General features: G+C 42.5%; 1 protein-coding gene across 5 annotated transcripts in view; it reads right to left on the reverse strand.

The window, feature by feature from the left end:
* LOC145789183 (putative protein phosphatase 2C 60) overlaps positions 1–18,215 on the reverse strand; it is a 58,980-nt gene that overhangs the window by 38,614 nt on the left and 2,151 nt on the right. For 2 of the 5 annotated variants that reach the window (XM_082880047.1, XM_082880042.1), the window contains exon 3: positions 10,805–10,930. The exons of the other annotated variants lie outside the window; for them this stretch is intronic. The gene's annotated coding sequence lies outside the window, so the exon portion shown is untranslated. The remainder of the gene's footprint in view (positions 1–10,804; positions 10,931–18,215) is intronic. 5 annotated transcript variants of the gene reach the window in all.

The following is an 18,215-nucleotide window of genomic DNA, read 5'->3' on the forward strand; positions in this document are numbered from 1 at the left end:
CGGAGGATCTGATAGTAGACTCGCCAGTGCTACCCCCATTTCAAGCTCTGTACTCTCAGGATCCACTGCTTCACATTGCTCAACCTCAGTTGGTGGGTCTGTCTGCGCTTCGGCAACGTCATCCCCAGATAATTGTATGTCGAAGAAGATTTCAAAGCCAGGCACGCGCTTCCCCTCCGCGTTTAGCCATGGCTCCAGGAAGCCGCAGAATGGAAAATCTTCCCCCTCCCGGACGAAGCGTCCGTTTAGGGTACCCCAGATGGGCCTGTGTATTAAATCAAATGGCTTCCCGGCCTTCTTTGCCCTAGCCCTTCCGGCCATTTCTCTTCCTTTCCTCACCCAATCCTCCTTGGTGGGCAGATAACCCAGTCCAAAGGTGTGGGGGTCGTGTGGCACTTCGGCCAATACAGAGACGCCCTTCCGGCCGCTTCTCCCTAATCCCATCCCAGGGGTATGTTTTAGCTTGTTCATGAGGTAGATAGATTGAGCACTAACGTATATACCCTCATTCACAGCCATGACATTCTGCACCACTTGAGCCTCGGCCAAAGTGAACCCTGACAAAAACACATCCTCCGTGCCGTGCTCGATCTCCAAGACAGGTGTGGACACTTCTGGCGGTGGATGGATTGATGAATTCCCAAAAACGATCGCTACCCCTTTCCCGTGAGGGTACTTTAGCATTTGATGTAGAGTGGAAGAGACTGCTTTGACCTGGTGCAACCACGGTCGCCCCAAAAGTAGGTTAAAGGTTGCGGGAACGTCCAAGATATGAAATTCGACATTGTGTTGTCCTGGACCAACCTTGGTTTGAATTTTAACAGTCCCCATCACTTCTCTGCTGGTATTATCGTATGCTCTGATCACTTGGGTAGTTGGGACGAAGTCCGCGGGTTTTAACCCGATTGCATATGCCGTTCTGGTCGGGCAGACATTAATCGCAGACCCGGTATCAACAAGTACCACCGGTATCCACTTATCTCTACATTCCACAGAGATATAGAGAGGTTTGTTATGACTTGTGCCCTCAGGCGGTAGCTCCTTGTCCGAAAAGGTTAATGCCGGGGAACCTCCTCCCGGAAAAACCAGCCCAACCAGCTGTTTAGGCGTGGTGTCTATGGAGAGTTTGGACTTGTCCATGGCAGATAGAACAGCTTCTCTGTGCACTCGTGATGCCATTAGCAGTCCCCAGATGGAGATGTCTGCTTGTATCTTCTTTAACTGTTTCAGCACAGCTTCATCTTCAATCTGCTTCTCCTTCTGTCTCTCCGCTTCTCTGTCCTTCCCGGATGCTTCGGGTTGGTCTAGGTGTGGGGGCTTGAAGTACCGCCCACTTCTTGTCATGTGATCCACTTCATCAAGATACCAAGTATCATCCGGTTGGCCACTTCCCCAGTCTTCATCGGTGTGGGCAAGACACAAGTCGTCATCTTCCCACCACATTCTGCTGGCAGCCAACAGACACCTGTCTGGCTCCGGTCCACTCGCACTCTCAGTGCTCTCTGTCCATATGCTCGCAGCATTGTCTGTCTTCGTGCACACAGCACTTTCGGTCCCCTCAGGGCCCTTTGCCTTTCTGGCTCTCTCAGTAGCCTCAAACTTTTCTTGTTCCAATTGCGTCAGTACAGCTGTTTGTTCAACAGTCCCCATATCCATAATGCCCATGTCCTGAGCGGAATTCTTAACACCGGCGCTCTCCGGCGGTACAACTTGACTTTCGGCCATTCCGGCCACAACTGATACTTCCGCCCCTGCCGGGCTCTGTTCTGGTTGGGCTTCCCCCACTGCATCCGGTTGATCTTCGAGCCATCCCGTGGCCTCCTCTGATCCCTCATAATCATACCAGTTAATCGACGCATCCCCCAGTTCCTGGTCCTCGAGAAATTGCAAGTTAGCAAAGTCCTCCTCTACGGCTGTCGGCTCATCTGCCCATAGCCCAGATCCATCCCCCCGGATCATGCATAGTTCTCCTGTCTCTGGTAATTCTACACTTAGCCCAATTCGGCTCGTTGATAGGATGTACTTGCTTGGATCATAGGCTCCCTCAGCAAAATTCTGCCCAGTCCCAGATTCAATAGACTCAGTCTCTCCCAAAATCTGCCCTGCCCTGTCTTCGACGGTCACCACCATTGGTTCCGGTTGGGTTTTGGAGATGTCCACCATGCACAAGAAGTCAGTGCAATCGGGGAGGAGCACCTTCGGCTTGGGTAGGTGAGTGGGCGTAATATAGATGCTAGGATCGTAAGATGCGACCCCAGTCTGGATAAAATTAATTCTTTTGGGAGGAGGAGCTTGGTTATGTGGTGGGAGAGGGTTGGTTGTGACATTGGGTTTATCAGGAGGCGCGATCACCTGTTTGTCAATAAGATCTTGAATCTCATGACGCAATCTGTAACAGCGGTCGGTGTCATGACCGTGTTGTTGGTGATATGCGCAGTACTTTGACGGGTCGTAAGAGGGGGGGAGTGGATTCGGTAATGGCTTGGGCTCCAGGGGTTTTAAATGATTTTTCCTGATCAATATTCCCAGAACCTTGGTCAGAGGCATATATAGTGGGGTAAAGGTTCTTTGGCCTCGCGGTTGGAATCGGTTGTTTTGTGTGTTACTTCCGGACGCGCCGGAGAATGGTGTGGCAGTCATGGGCCTTGGAGGGGGAGGGGGAGTGGTGGTGACCATACTAACTTCCGAGGCTCTCGTATTTGCAGCGCCACTCGGGCCCGCATTGTTGTTACGGTTGAAGGTTCTCCTCGATTGTTCTCTGTCTTGGTCAAACAGACCTTGTTTCATTGCATCTTCGATTTGCACCCCCATATCATGTAAATCTGCGAAAGTAGGGAAGGGGACTACAATCATTCTCTGCATTAGCTTCGGGTGGAGATTGCGCACAATCATCCGAATTTGATCTTTGTCAGTGGGCCTTAGAGTCATCGTTGACGCCTTTGCCCTCCATCGGATCACAAAGTCCGAGAAAGATTCCTTGGGCTCTTGCCTTGTCGTTTCAAGATCACGGGTTGTGATCTCGATCTGAGTGTTGTACGAATATTGTGTGACAAAGGCCTCAGCCATCTCATCCCAATTCTTCTTCACTTCATCTTGTAATCTTGCGTACCAATGGGAGGCCACACCCGACAGGGTTCGGCCGAATAGTGAGAGCTTCTGTTGTCGTGTTAGGCCCATTGGCCGCAAAACATCTGCAAACAGTCGGATATGGACCATGGGGTCGCCGGTCCCGTCAAAACGGTCGATTTGTGGCATTTTGAACCTATCGGGGAGTGTTACGGCCTCCTCGGTATATCCATCTCCGATATCCAGCATAGCCTTGACCCCTTGGGATTTTTTGAAGAGCTTTTCCAGTTTGCTCAATTTCAGAGCTGTATGATCAACCTCGACCTCAGATGGAGAGTCCGGGTGATTGGATGTATGGACCTTGGACAGTTGTGGTGGAAGCGGGGGCGGAGCTGGCCCCGTTGGAAGACTCGTGTCCTCTTGTAAGTTTTGGACATTTGGTAGGGTATTCTGGCCATTTGGTGGGGCGTTCTGAACAGTAGGTGCCTGCTCAGGTAACGGAGCCCCTGCCGGAGGAGGGATTTGGTGTGAAGCAGATGCTGTATTCTGCTGTTGTAATCTGGTGATTAGTTCGGCCTGTTGGGCCATGATCACGGCCTGCTGTTTGGAGAACTCTGTTTGACGGGCGGCATCATCATGCATCTGTCTCATGCTCTCCTGCATCTGGCGCATTAGAGCCTCCATCCCCGATGTATTCTGTTGCTCCATCTGTCTAACCGGTATGTCTATTTCTACAGCAGTAATTGAGACCTCAGTCCTATAGTCCTCTGATGAAGTAACCCACTGCCCTGACAACCTCTGTTCTGACACACTGCGCCTTTTCGGCTTCCTTCTGGTAACAGGGGGTAGAGAATGGAACACTTGCTGTCCGTCGATTAGATCCTCAGATCGATGGAGTCGACGACCTCGTGTCCAAAGTGCTTGGGGAATGCCTGCTGGGTTGGAAGCAATCGTGCTAAAACTGACCTAGCAAAAGATAAATAAAGCGAAAAGGAAATAAATAAACAAATAAACGGACAGCATAACAGCTTAAAATAAAAAGCATGACACGCAGTCGGGCATAACAACACACAGTCAATAAGCTGAAATACACACTGTCCTCAAACACTGATTATCGTCCCTGTATCACTGTTCCCTAAAACAGAATCTGATATCCGCAGATAGCTAATCCTTAAATACTGGCTGATGCCCGCAGGCCTGATACCCAAACATATGTACTGAACTGATGCCCGCAGGCTTGATGCTGACAATTCTGAACTGATGCTCGCAGGCTTGATACTCAAACTCGTATACTGAACTAATGCCCGCAGGCCTGATACTGCCAATACTGAACTGATGCCCGCAGGCCTGATGCCCAAACTCGTATACTGATACATGCATTCCTGTAGAGACGCACTCTAAAGCACATAACAGATAAGTGAGAGCCAAAACACCCCTATGTTGGGGTAGGGTTTCCCTGTCCTATTTTGTCAGGAACTAGGGTTCTACTACGCACACAGCGGTTTCAGACAACCTATAAACGGGTAAGCAACCTGTCCTAATTTGGAATGGTCACTATGGATCCGAATATGCACTAGGTCGAATGGTCAAAGAGGGTGCCCCGGTAAAACCGGGGTTTGTGTTCCCATACTGGCAGAGCCCACAACCGGTCAGCCTTACGGTCATGCCTTGACAAGACAAGCCTCCAGCAAACCATTCAGGAATAGCAGATGGCAAACACGGTGTCCTAGGCGCACCAATGCAAATGCAATGCAAAGAAACACACAAGTGTAGTCAAAAACAGATATCATGAGTTCGAGTCAAGCTCTCTAAATCCCCAGCGGAGTCGCCAGAAACTGTAGACGTCCCCCGAATGCCCCGGGAGGGTTTAGCTCCCGTTCTGTTCATTTGGGGTCACTACAGCTCGGACTCTTAAATGTCACGGTTTCTAATCTGAACCAAAGAGTCCAAATCCGGCAAATCGTTTTGAGAAACTGTTTTTTGAAAAAGTAGTGCCAAACATGGACTGCTTTGCCAGATACAGAGTCGCCACCTAAATATTTTATTTTGGGAAATTTAGGAAACCCTGACTCGGTGCCAAAAGGCCACGTGTCCGTCATCACCAAAGTTGCCTCGGCTCGGGAACTTGGGTACGATTGGGGAAGGTCACTTCGTGAGCACCCCCGCTCGCCCGGTCATAGACCGGCCTCTACTAACCATGATATCAAATTTTGAAAACATTGTGAGTTCTTATTCCAGTTTATTAGCCTAGGTTACTATGTGATGCGCACAGCATATAAGTATAGACCGGGTCGCCCGAATTGGAACAAAACATTTTATGTTTGCCTTTTTCGAAAGAGGTTTTGCTACCCGCAGGTAGGCTTAAAACATTTGATGATTTATTCCAATCCAGATAACCCAACCTTCACCCACAGGCATTCAGGCAGTTATATCAGGTAAGCAAATAGCCTCATGGTAAGCATGCTATTCATGGCAGTCACTCACACGCATGCAAGGATGCTAAAGCATAAAAACTTACTGAGTACTCCAAGCCAAAATAGGCATTTATTAGAAATCATGCATGAATCCTAAGTATACAGAAATGCCTAATGCAACACATGCAAAATGCAACTATAGCAGGCTCGGCTATTCTAAGATGGTATATGAAATGCTACAACTACCATGTATTCAACTTGGAATTGAAAGTACAATGCAGTTAGTATGGTGCGCCGAGCCCGGTGCATGCAAAATAGATGAATGATGCAAACATGCTGTCATACTGTATGCTAATTTAAACATGCCCTAATCTAGCCATCATAAGCGGATAAATAAAAGGGAGAAAGACGTGGGGTTGGAAGACATACATCACACTCACCCACACTTATTACAGTTGTGCCCTCGCGCAGAGGGTCCGAATAAATATACAGTCCAAATATTACAGTCCCGAATAAAAGAATATTACAGTCCAAAATATTACAAAATCCTAATTAATTAATGAATTAACTAAGAAAGCGAATAAAACTGGCGTGCAAGCCAGGGACTGCCTTGCTTCTGATGGATGATGCATGTCCGGGTTGTCTTGCGCGGAAATCCACCGGAATGCCCCAATTAGCCTCTGTTTACACCTGTTCTTGAAATGCGTGCCAAGCCCCAAAAGGTTGCTGATTCCTTGTTTTGCTGCAACAGAGAGCAGGAAAGGGGCATAGCAATGTATTTGCACAGATATATGCATGTCTCGATCCTCGTGCCACCAATCACGCATACCGAGGCATGATGGCCGAGGAGTCGAAATGCACAACTCAATATAGGATGAATGCACATGAAACTACAGCTAAAACCTAACTCCATCATGGATAATCCGGAGTGTCGGTGACTGGGGAATTGAGACACATTCCGTCACTCGGAGTACGAAATGTACCTCGTTTCCCGTGCCCGGGCTAACTCCTATTCCGGACACAATGCAACATGCATGATATGCATGAAATGCAACTAAGATACAATCCTAACATACACAATGCTATGGAATGAGATGCCTCGAAATGCGTGCTCACGGGCACGCAAACCGAGGCGATGACAGAAATAATGCGAATGACATGAAAATGTGATATGGGCTTATACCAACATGAGTGAGCCTCAGCCACACTCACATAGGATGCCGGCGGATAAAAATGAAGTGCCTTGAAATGCGTGCACACGGGCACGCAAACCGAGGCAATGGCAAAATGTGATGAAATGACATGGAAATGACAAATGGGCTTATACCAACATGAGTGAGCCTCAGCCACACTCACATAGGATGCCGGCGAATAAAAATGAAGTGCCTCAAAATGCGTGCACACGGGCACGCAAACCGAGGCGATGATAAAATGCGATGAAATGGCATGGAAATGACAAATGGGCTTATACCAACATGAGTGAGCCTCAGCCACACTCACATAGGATGCCGGCGGATAAAAATGAAGTGCCTCGAAATGCGTGCACACGGGCACGCAAAGCGAGGCAATGGTAAAATGTGATGAAATGACATGAAATGGATGGCAATCATTCTAACAGAATTTCAGCAACAAAATATGGGGGAAAACAGTCCCGAAATGAAGCGAAATGATACCAAATGCATGGAATTGTCCCGAAATGTGAATTTAGGCGCCCGAAATGGCCTATAGCTATGCCAAACATGCACAATATGGACATGCAATGCAAAGACAGAAGCTAGACAGTCCCAAAAAATACACTTTCGCAGTTATAAACATGGCCAAACAGCAAGCATAGGTAGGGGAAAAATAGCATGCAAGAATAGGGGCCAAAAGAGGGGTAATGAAGCAAGTGGTATAAGCAAAACCCAAACTGAAAAAATTCCTTCTACAACACTGAAGAGGGACCAAAAATATGAATATTTAGAGTATATGGAAGCCTCAAAATCAGTATACAAATATGCTAAAAATGTGATGCAAAATGAGGCTCAAAAATGGCTAAAACATGAAGTATACAAAATAATCACCAAACAGAAAAAAAGTGTTAATGAAACATGAATTATTGGCCAAAATAAGGCCACTTTCAGTTCGGACCAAGGTCCAAAAACAGAAGCAAAGGGGGTTGCCAATTTATGCAAAAATGGTGCCAAATAAGGGATATAACTACAAGTGACACATGGAGGTACCAAACAATGTTGAGCCCTTCTCCAATGTTGAAGAGGGGCTCAAAATAAGCCTAATGTCAGTTTACAACATGCTCGAAAATAAATTTCTCATGGGCCAAAAATAACATGTAAAATTATGACATATAAGAGGATCAATGAAGCAAGTGTATTATGGAGGGCTCAAACAGGGTTGAGCCCTTAATGAAAAGTGAAGGTGAGCTCAAAAGAGACCCATTTTCAGTTAGGGCCGGAGCTTGAAACAAAAAGGAAATGGGGCTTACAAATAGATCAAGAAAAAGGGTCAAAAGGGTAAAAGTATTACTTACCCTTGAAGATTCAAACTTTTGTTGCTTCTTGGATGAATTTGCAGCTTCTTTAACCTCTGAGAAACCTTCCTTGTTGCTGGAAATTAGGTGGTGGTGGTAGAGCTTGGTGGTGTAGAAGGAATGATGGTTAGGGACTTAGGGTTTTTCAAAGAATTGAGAGCTATGGAAATGGAGTTGGCTATGGAAGCTTGAAGGAGAGTTTTTCTAACCCCAAAATACTACAAGGCTTGCTTGCTATATAGGCCAAAGAAGGGGTGTAAAGGTGGGGGAAAAGGAGAGTAATATTCCCCCACGAAATATCCCCCAGATAAAGATCTTGTCTGGGGGATATTGCCCCACAGCTGTAAAGTGCACAGTGCAAGGAAGCAGGCCGGCCTATTACTTTTACTGCAGGTGGCCGGCCGGCCACACCCCCTAGCCGGCCGGCTAGGGGTCAAAAGGTTCAATGAGATTTTCTGGCCGGCCACCAACTGGTGAGGTTCCCCTATGTGTGTACAACACAACCATGTGGTTAAAAGTCCAAGAAAGTGGGTCCAAAGGGTTCAACATTAGCTCGGAAAGAGGGGTTCAAAAGGGTCAATTTGAATTACTGGCCGGCCATGAACTTTTAGGGGCCTCTCATGTGTGTACATCACAGATATGTGGTTCAAAGTTCAAGAAAAAGGGTCCAAGGGGTTCAACATTAGCCCGGAAGGAGGGGGTCAAAAGGGTCAAGTTGAATTACTGGCCGGCCATGAACTTTTAGGGGCCTCTCATGTGTGTACATCACAGATATGTGGTTCAAAGTTCGAGAAAATGGGCCCAAGGTGTTCAACATTAGCCCGGAAGTGCGAAAAACGGGCGCCGGAGGGCGTCGGAGGATGTATAACTGGCTGCTGCAACAATTACTGGCCTCCCACCCTTCAGTGACCTCCCTGGTGATAAAACAGAGGTACCTACCAAAAATGAACGAAAACCGTTGCAAAACGAATGCTCGGGGACCAAAACGCGCAGTTCGGGATCCCGAAAATGGGCTGTTAAGCACCGAAAGTGGCATTCGGCCACGAAGTGGGCTTCTCAGCCCCCAGTGTCCCTCAAAAGGGAGCAAATAGGAAGTATGCCAAAAATTAGAGCAATAGGAGATGGTTAAGCGGTCCCGAACCGAGGCACACGGCCTACGGTCCCGAAAACCGGGAACCGGACTCCGAAATGGGCAAAATGGCCTACGGCCACCAAATGTAGCCTACGGCCACTGAGAGATGGTCTACTGGACCTCTCCCTCCCCTCAGGAAAAGAAACAAAGAAAACCGAGTCTGGTTCGCAAACCGAGACAAGGCACAGAAGAGGGTTCGGAAGTCCGGAGGCAGGGCTCACGGCCGCAACTCTGAAACTTCTGAACGAGCACATTATGCAACATCACCAAGCGCTCAATCGGTGATGTCTGAGTCTTAAGGTCGGTCAAAAATGGGGTGTCTACACTCTCTCTCTCTTTCCTCCCTCTCTCCCTTCTAGGAGGCGACAAAGGCATGTTTGGTGGAGTTATTTGGTTATACATATTTTTTTCAATACAGATTTGAGTTTTGAATATATGTATATATATATTTTTGTGTATGAGTGTTGTTGAACACATGTATTCTTTTCATTGAGATTTGTGATTGTTGATCGAGTTTTAGAAGTTTTTCTTCTCAATTAGATATGTTGATTTGTTGATTAATTTGTTTTGTTTTTGTTTGTTTGTTTTTTTTTTTTTTTTTTGATTTATTTTTGTTGTTTTTTATCTAATTTCATTTGACAGAACCAGAGTAAAATTTTACTCTGGTTCTATTGCTTTGTTTTTTGTTTCAGATAATGAGAGTAAAATTTTACTGTCAAGAGGTGGTCATTGCCAAACACTTCAGCCGCCACAAACACTGCCTTCGCTTTTTTACTTTTGTGCAGAGTAACATTTTATTTTTAGCTTTAGAGTCTAACATTTTACTTGTAGCTTCAGAGTCTAACATTTTACTCGTTTTTCAGAGTAAAATTTTACTTTTATACAGAGTAAAATTTTACTTTTGTGTAGAGTCTAACATTTTACTAGTTTTTGAATTGATCTATTCATACTCAGCTTGTTCAATGGATGATCTATTCAATTTCTCTCTCTTTCTCTCTCTCTAATAAGAATCTCTCTAATAAGAATTTCACAAAGAAATTTTACTCTGGTTAAAAACATATTGATTTGTTTAAAAATATAAAATTTTACTTTGAATCATAGTAAACTTTACTCTGATTCAGAGTAATTTACTCTGATTCAGAGTAAAATTTTACTCTGAATCAGAGTAAAAGTTTACTATGATTCAAAGTAAAACTTTACTCTGAATTTTTACTTTGGTTAAAAATATGTTAATTTGCTTAACAATATAAAATTTTACTTTGAATCATAGTAAACTTTACTCTGATTCAGAGTAAAGTTTACTATGATTCAAAGTAAAGCTTTACTCTGAAATTTTACTTTGGTTAAAAACATGTTGATTTGCTTAACAATATAAAATTTTACTTTAAATCATAGTAAACTTTACTCTGATTCAAAGTAAAATTTTACTCTAAATCAGAGTAAAGTTTACTGTGATTCAAAGTAAAATTTTACTCTGAAATACACTGTGAAGATGGCTTAATAAGAGAGCTGATAGATATGAGGGTAATATAATAAAAAAAACAAGTTTTAAAATATTAGGGGGTTTTGAAAGTACTTATATAATTATTGTCATTTTGAAAGACAAATTAGATAGTGAGAGGTCTATCACCAAGTCCCCCAATAAAAAATGTAAAGAATCACCACCTGATGCAAACACTTTTACACAAAATCCATCAAGACTTTTGCAAGCACTCCTAAGTAGTTGTTATCCGCCAGCTACAACCTGTTCCTCTACAGATGTTGCTTTCATCATTCCTTTGATTCTTGTTCCTGTACTCAAAAATTGTTATCACATAATATCCATAATTCTTTTGATGAGTGCTGAAAGGAATTATGAGACGGTTGAAGTACAATTTCAATGGATTGAAAAGAATTGGCCAAGTTAAAAAATTCTAATGCTATAGAAACTCTATTTGTATGTATTTCTTGACTCTAATATATCAGATAGATCTAAAACACCCCAAATATCATAGAATTTCATCATCACAACATCAAAATTTATAACATTCTGAAGCATTTTAATAACGATCAGTAAATCTGATAAAAAAAACAATGATCAGAAAATTTATTAAAAAAATAATAAATAAGTAAAAAACTGCTTTGCATAGAGCTCTGCTACCAACAACTTTGAAACCTAAATGAACAAAGGCTATAAAAACACACAAGTTATGTTGATGTAGCCAAAAAATTAATGTAACAATAACAAAGGGGAAGAAAAAAGTATCATATACTTCAACTGGCTTCTCTGCAAAGCGCATGATTTCTGAGTGTTTTTTGCAAAGAAAAGAATACAGAACAGCTAAGCAACACAATTGAAACAAATGTATAGAATGCAAAGAATAGGAACAAAATACACAAATTAATAATGAAGAAGTAAAGACAAGAAGAAATATAAAAAAAAAAAAGATCAAACCAAAAGAAATAGAACCAAAATATACAAAATAACAACAAACAAGATCAGAAATTGACAAAAAATAACAACCCTAAACACAGTAGATCTGGGCACATCTCTGGTCAAAAGTGTTCCCATTTCAAGAAAAGATCAATATACGCGGATGCCCTCCCTTCCAGACAACATAACTACAGAGGAAATTTGAGAAGGATGGTGATGGTTGTTCTAGCTTTTTTCGATAGAATAGAGGGGTTTCAGAATGAAGGTTTTAGGGTTGAATTAGGGCAGTCCATAGGTATGTAGTTGATTTAGAAGAACAGGCTGTGAATAATAGTGTGCCAAATCGAGTGATCGGGCAGCGCATTTGGAAACAATTTATTGATGGTAGATGAAGAAAATGAAGGAGGTTTGAGACCTTCCGAAAGCAGCAACGGTAGTGAAGGAATGGGAGTGAGATGAATCAGGAAGATGACAGGGAGAGCTCTCGCCAACGGTAATGGGAGATGAGTCGCACCAAGATGGAGAGGGAGAGCTGCGGTAATAACAGGGCAGAGTCGCACGAAGCTGGAGATTGAGGGAGAGACGGAGAGAACGAGAGAGGGAGAGAGAAGAGAGGAGGAGAGTTATCTGGACATCGGAGGGGGTTCCACCCATGCCAGTGTTGTCATCTGTGGCGCCACGCTGTGAGAGAGTAAGAGCTGCAAGAGAGAGAATGAGCGAGGAGAGAACTAGGGTTGGGGCAAGCAAGAATGAAATTAGGGCCAACTTTTTGCAACGGTTGTAAAATCCGTCGCAAAATAGTCCAAAACATGAACGGAAAAAACCTTTTTCCGCGGGGGTAACGTACCATCGCATATGTTGTGTCTTTTTGTGACGGTTATGGGTTATCCGTCGCTAAAAATATCAGTTTTTATTATCTTTTTTGGTGACAGATTATTTCTGTCGCAAAAAATTATATTTAGTGACAGATTTTTTTCCGTCTCAAAAACTTGTTATTTGCAACGGTTTTTAAACCGTCGCAAAAAGTTCAGTGTCATAAAGCCCCTTTTTCTAGTAGTGAATTACCACAAAGAAAACTCCTGGATTTGCACATCGCAATCAAGATTTTACAGCAAATAACAACGACCAGTTGCTCAAATATCAAATGACATATCCGACAAAAATATATGAGAAAGATGTTATGCATTTTCTCCTTACAAATTGGATGTGCTACACATTCACATATTTTCTCATTTTTGACATCAACTCTCAATTTTTTTATTAACTGTTAGGCAAGGCTATATCCTTTATATATTGTAGAAGCAATGGGTGATGCTTACGTATATAAATATTGGAAGGTCTAGATCCCGTTGTCACTTAAAATAAAATAAGAAGCAAAATGCAATTAGGAGGAAGAAAGAACAATTTTAACATTCCATTGATCAATCCAATTAAAGGAAAAAAAACATAGACTAGTTTCAACAGTTAAACAATTAATTAAACTAAAGAATTATTACATTTCATCAAAGCCCTTTTGAACAAGCTAACTGAGAAGTTACTCGGGTCAGTCCAACAATCTATTGTTCTTAATCTAATCTTCTATAATGCTATGCTATATAAATAATAACGAAAAATGATAAAGCAAGATGCCTCACAGTGTTCTAGAACCTGAAACCCCTTTTACAACATTTTCTGAAGTAAGACCAAACGTTTCAATTCAAGCATATAAAAAATAAATAAATACAAACAAACAAACTAAGAGGAAGGTAGCCTTGCAAAATATGGAGTTCAAACCAGACTGGTGTTAGTTCAAGCAATGACAATGCAACCATAAGGACCAAATCCAAACAGTTTTTTGGAGAGTAGCATTTTTCAATTTTACTATGACTGACACCGATATGAACATTATCATGTCCTCCCTGTATCACAATAATCAATGACAATGCAATCAATGCAGCTTCCTACAAATGGCAACTAACAACTAAGGACATTACAAATTGTATATGAATGAAACTACATATAAAATTGTTACCAGTTTAGCAAAAACCCTAAAAGTAAAATTATGGGTCCTAGATACTACATTAATTAATTAACGTTAACCCTATCGACAAAAATAGTATAAAATCTTTACCAATTTTGGCAAAAACCCTAGAGTGCTTGACCAAAAACTAATTCGTAGTTTCACTAACCCTTGTTCAAAATTCTGAGATAATCCAAAGAACTAGAGTGCCTAACCAAAAGCTTCTGCTTCTTCTTCTTCTTCTTCTTCTTCTTCTTCTTCTTTTTTTGGTGTGTAAGTGTGCAATTGCACAATATTTAACTGTTAACCCTTTAATCCATAAAGTACCCTCATAAACCAATCTAGGCACTATCTAACATAATACAGAGGGAATAGCAACCTATAAGAAGACTCAAAGGGAGGGAGAACTTCGTAAAAATTGCCATGTTTTCCTGCTAAGTCTACCATTTTAAAAACATTTACCACAAGTGCACGAGTCTATTCCCAAAAATACATCTCTTAATTATGCTTAATAAAATTAGTAAGATACTCAAGTACTCTAAAACCTCCAACATTCTACCTTTTGTTAAATTTGAATTTTGATGCAAAAGGTGAGTCTCAACCTTGACTAAAAGTTGTGATCTTAACGAATCAATTGCCAAAACCTTGACTCTGAAATAGACATGAACCTATCATTCAAGAACCACTACTTCCGTAGAAAATTTATTTGTAATAGGCATCCCTCATTCATACCTCTTCATTTTATTGCAAACCCATTTCATAAACAAACCAATTTCATAAACAAACCACATAAGCAATACAAGAGATGAAACTTTTAATACATTTGTTTGAACTATCAATAGCCATTACGTAAAGACTTAGACTAACGTATCAAAACCAACCCTTTGAGCAATTAAAATAAATAAATAAAAGGAGCCAATAGTAAGGGAGAATATTATATGCAACCCTTAAGGGGTAGCATATTGAAACGAATTCTTTTTTCTCATGGATTTTTCAAAACGTGAATGGATACAACTCTTGAGTCTAGCCATTAGTGTGGAAACTTACGTCGAAGTGGGGCACATAAGCTCTAAGTCTCAAGCAATTTTTGTATGGATTTTGTAGAAATTTTTAATGTATAAAGAGAAATAGAGAATTGTATTATTGATTGATATCTTGATGTGTTACAAGATTGATGAATTACAATTCCTATACAATCTATATATAGAAGAAAATGTGGTAGTAGGTGTAGTGGAGGTGATAGTGGGTTAGGTGAAGTGGAGTGTGTGGTGAAGTGGAGGTAGGTGAAGTGGAGTGTGTAGTGGAGTAGGTGAAGGTAAAGATGGGAAATTCTAACAGCCCCCCGCAAACTCAAGGAGGAGAGAAACTAACCAACTTGAGTTTGGAGTTTACATAAAAATAAAAAAGGATAGGAGACACTGTATGGTCGTGTCAGACCGTTGGTGAAGACACTGTATGGGGTGTCATAACGTTGTAGAGGACACTGTATGGTGGTGTCAGACCGATGTAGAAGACAGTTTATGGGGTCATGTCGGACCGTTGTAGAAGACAGTTTATGGGGTCATGTCGGACCGTTGTAGAAGACAGTTTATGGGGTCATGTCGGACCGTTGTAGAAGACAATTTGGTGACTGTTTACGGAGTCTTGCTGGACCCTTGTAGAAACTAACCGGAATCTATGTCGGGACAGTTTACAGAGTCTTGTCGGACCCATAAAGGAGCTAACCGGAATCAATGTCGGGACAGTTTACAGAGTCTTGTCGGACCCTTGTAGAAACTAACCGGAATCTATGTCGGGACAGTTTACAGAGTCTTGTCGGACCCTTGTAGAAACTAACCGGAATCTATGTCGGGACAGTTTACAGAGTCTTGTCGGACCCTTGTAAAAGTTGCACCCTCAAAAGGTGTGCCCAATTTGTCAAAAGGCGTGCCATCAAAAGGCGTGCCCACTTTATCAAAAAATGTGCCATGAAAAGGCGTGCCAGGTTGTCGGCGGCAAAAGGCGCGCGATGCGCGTGGCTGCCTCTGTGTCATGGTCTTTATAAACCGAAGCGGAGGAGGCAGAAACTGAGACAGAAAAAAACTGAGAGAAACCTCTGAAAAATTCTTCGTTTTGCTGAGAAAGAGAGGTTTTGCTGAGAAGATACTCTGTAACACTCTCTATAACACTCTGTTGCCCAGAAAAAATGGCTTCGTCTTCCCGCGGGCTGCTCACCCTCTTTCCCGACCTCAACGAGTCCACAGGAGAGAGAACTGGTGCGGTGGCCAGTGAACCTCAACCAAACACCGCTGGGTATACTCCGTTGAACTTTCCGATGCGGTCTGTGGAGCAAAGAATGGCAGTGCTGTCGGATGTGGAGGCCAATCAGTATACTTTGAAGGCATGTGTGGAAAGCATGACGGCGGTCACAAATTTGTCGAACCGGCTGCAGAGTAGGACAAATGAGGTGCAGCATTTAAACTCCCAGCTGGCTCTGCTCTAACGCATGTATAAGGATGCGCGAGCAGAGATAAGTGTGCTAAAGGCAGAAAATAAGGAGCTGAAGCGGAAAGCCACCGTGATGTTCCGATTTGGAGGGCCGCCATATGCCGCAGTGGAGGAGCAGGGAGTAGTGATCGTGCCCAGTGGAGTGGGAAATACGGAGGCAACACCGGCAAGGGCCGCCCAGGACGGAGGCAAGAAGAAAAGACCGGCGGAATAGGCGAAGAAGTGAGGTCGGTTGGTGGCCGGCTGCAGAAAAGAAAACAAATTGTTTTGTTTGTTGTGGTGGTTTTTTTTTTTTTTTTTTTTTTTTTTTTTTTTTTTTTGCTGTAAAAATGGGATCAGGGTTGATCCTAGTGTAAAAAATGTGATCGGACCGAGATGGTGAATGGATTGTGGAATTTTATTTTATTTTATTTATTGTTTTATTTTTTAAAAATATATATATATATATATATATATATGAAAACAAAAAAAAAAATAATAAATAAATAAAGATGGGGATAAGAGAAGAAAAAGAAAAGAACTTGTCAAAAAAAACAAAGGGACATGGCACGTGGGTGTCATGATAAGAAAAGGCAAAAGAAAAGAGAAAAGAGAAAAAAAAAAAATTCAAATAAGAGTGGAGACATGTGAGGTGTAAAGTGGAGGATAAAATAAGGAAAAGGTAAGGAAGGTGGTGATGTCTGTCCCTTGGCACAAAAAAAAAGGTACCACTACCACTCTCTCTATGCTGGACAAGACCCAGGTACGGCTGCAGAGGTATGATGTCCTCAGGCCAGGTCTTGGTTACATCAAGTGGATCAAAATCAAATCTGTCTTCATGATCAGGATCGATTATCTGGATGAAAAGTTTTCATTCAGGGTAGTTCCCAGCTGCTATGGAGTCATACAGATCCTTGGTGGCATGGCTGTGATTAGCTCCCCCAACCTTAATGGCCTCCTCCTCCAACAAACACTTCACTCCACAGGTAGGTTTCCAATGAAACTTGACATAGTGAGCCTTCCCAGCTTTGTTGATTAAAGTGTAGGTGTTAACACCAGAGCCTTCCATGTGCCTGTAGTCTTGCGGAACACCCTCATCATCAAAGAGGAATACTGCAGAGGAGAACATCAGTGACTCCGGTGAGAAGATAAAGAAAGGAACAACTGTCACTGTGTCCAAACTGCCTGATCTAGAAGCAACTCTAGAACCACCAGTGGTGAGTGAGGCAATTGATTTGTTATGTGATGATCAAACTGCAATAGAATCCCAGCCTCCAGGAAATAGTGGGTGGATTGAACAAAATGATTAGAGCCACAAAGAAAGAGTTGGAAGATGTAGGGGAGTGAAGGTATATCTAGAAAATTCAGCGGACTAGGTTGAGGTCCGGCGGACGGCTAAGGTGAGGTTGCCGCCCGCCGGGGAAGCGAAAAATAGTAGGTTCTAAACCTGCTCTGATACCATGTAGAAATTTTTAATGTATAAAGAGAAATAGAGAATTGTATTATTGATTGATATCTTGATGTGTTACAAGATTGATGAATTACAATTCCTATACAATCTATATATAGAAGAAAATGTGGTAGTAGGTGTAGTCGAGGTGATAGTGGGTTAGGTGAAGTGGAGTGTGTGGTGAAGTGGAGGTAGGTGAAGTGGAGTGTGTAGTGGAGTAGGTGAAGGTAAAGATGGGAAATTCTAACAGATTTTTATGCACAAGTCAAAACATTTAGATACCAAATAATCAATCTTGAGAAAAGTTCACATTTCTTTATCATTTTACTTGCTAGTTCAACCATTTAATAATATATAGAAATACATAACACAAATATTCTCTCTTTTAATCTTTGTTTTTAAAAGTTTGATACATATTCCTTCATAATTTTTCCTTCTTTTTTTTTTGGGGGGGGGGTCACCAGAGTGTTAGGCCTTGCTCGGACTAATTTCTTGGGTACATATAATTCTCCCACTCCATACATATCATGTAATTATTAGGCCAAAACATTAGAAGTAGATCATCACCACCTTGCATAGTTTGGACTAGTATCTTTTAACAATAGTGAAGAGAGAGATGGTGCAGAGTAGAGATGGAGAGGGACTGAAGGAGTTTGGGGGGTTTCGATGGCTTGGGTTTGGGTTGATTAGGGTGTTAGGTTGGGTGGGGTTGGAAGGGGCTTGTGTAGAAGAGGTAGACGAGAGTAGT

This window comes from Camellia sinensis, chromosome 7 (assembly GCF_055761805.1).
Source record: "Camellia sinensis isolate YWXY chromosome 7, ASM5576180v1, whole genome shotgun sequence".
NCBI lineage: Eukaryota > Viridiplantae > Streptophyta > Magnoliopsida > Ericales > Theaceae > Camellia > Camellia sinensis.